We start from the raw sequence: 1,967 nt of genomic DNA, 5'->3' as shown, positions 1-1,967 counted from the left end.
CACGTGGGTGGTGTAAACGCTGGTACCAAACAGAGCTGCCTTCAGGCTCTATCATTACAGTTCGTTGGCAAGGTTTATCCTGTGGCCAAGGTGTATCCGCAGCTCAGCACAGGCCTGAAAGCAAAGCTATAAAAGCAGTATATAAGCTACTAAAGAAGTGCAGCACAGGCCACCAGCTTCTCAGGTTAACTGTGACATGGCTCTCCAACTCCTTAGTGCACAGCCGTCTCCCGGCTTGGGTGACCAGAGCCACAGAGCATGCCTGCCAGCGTTCTTTATGCCTACGGCAACCCTCCTGTTGCTTGGCCAAGCTGCAGATCCCTAAATCCTGTTTATTTTTCTGCTTTATTGAAGAATTCCTCATGACACTGGAAAAAACTGCCAAAGAAAATCAGTATCTCTTACAAATACTTAAACTTGTACCAAACATAAAAATTAAATGCCCCAAACATGCAGATATGCATATAAAACTCTAAAATATGTCCATAATATTCTTTATGTGATTATGTTAGATTACTTCCTAGCAGTTTAAAAAATAAATGACATATTTTGTGACAACTTGCAGGCCACAGGATACCAAAGAAACAAATGTGGTCAGCAGGCAGCAGCATGAGTATTTGGGAATAAATTTACAATTAACACATAAAGCATTATAAAAGTTATGAACAAATATGCAGAAGAAACATAATCCTGTCCCTGGCTTTGGTTTGCTTGCTCACTGTTTTTGATATTAAATACACATACCTAGCTTAGTTTCCTAAGGAAATGAGACTTATTCAACTAGACCACCTGTTTGTTCATCGGTCCTTCTTTCACTTTGGAACCTCATCAGCTTTAATCACGTCTGACAAGCCAGGGAGAGATTTCAGAGAAACCACTTTGCTTCACAGTGTCTGAGAACTTGGGATGGGAGGGAAAGGCTCATATTACTGTCCCCAACAGAGGGAGGCAGAGAAGATCTGAAGGTTGAGATTTAATATAATTCTTGTTCCTTGTCTTTAAAGCATGGGGAGTGCTTCTGCTGCACTTAGTCCTGTCTGGGGGGTTGTAACCTCAGAGCCAGGAACAGGGCTGCTCACTCGCACTGGAATCACTTCTTCAGCAGGAGGGATGCCAAATCCCTAAAGCTGGTGAAGCTGAAAAATATTCAAATTTTCATCACCAAACGCAGTTGCTAACAACAGTATGGTGAGGTATGTTTTCAGTGTTAAAATCGAAGATAATGAAATTAGCCTGATATTAGGTATCAGGAGATAACCCTTGCTATGATGGCCTTCTTCATAAAAGAAAATATGAGTGAGATATGATTAGTCTTCTATTACAGAAATCTTTCTTGCATTATAAAGTACAATAAGAAAGCAATGCATATCCTGAATCCTACATGGCCAGAAAAACATTTTTATGCTATATTACTCCAAACAATACTGCGCTATTTATACCCCAGGATGGGGAAAAAACATACAAAAACCCATAAAAACCCACAAAGAGAGCATTACTTAAAATGAGAAACAGCTTTCTCCAAGTTGTGCATGAAATTTTTATGATAGAGCCCAATTCAGATGAAGCCTGATTAAAAATGGTTCATTTGTAGGCAAGTTGGAATTGGCTGGCTACTGCCTAATCATTAGGAATATTTATATGCATCTCAAACTATTTAAAAGGGAAACATTGGAAGAAAGTATTAGAAAAAATAATAACAAAAAATGCATTTCAGCCCAAAAAGCTTTCCTTTGCTTCTATTTAGAGATTTAATGAATACTGCAGTCACACAAGTAGCAAGACCACACAACAAGAGAATGAAAGAACCTGGACAAACAGGAGAATTTAGTAACTGTGTTTTGCAATCAATAGTACATTTTTTCACAGCACCTGACAACTTTTTCCACAGGTGCTGAGATTTAGGCTGTTCAGCACAAGTGAGTTCTTGAAACAGAAATGATACACTCAAAAAACTGATTTGTGATTTT

This window comes from Mesitornis unicolor, unplaced genomic scaffold, assembly GCF_000695765.1.
Source record: "Mesitornis unicolor isolate BGI_N332 unplaced genomic scaffold, ASM69576v1 scaffold11314, whole genome shotgun sequence".
Classification (NCBI taxonomy): domain Eukaryota; kingdom Metazoa; phylum Chordata; class Aves; order Mesitornithiformes; family Mesitornithidae; genus Mesitornis; species Mesitornis unicolor.
Note: the sequence above shows the minus strand (reverse complement) of the source record.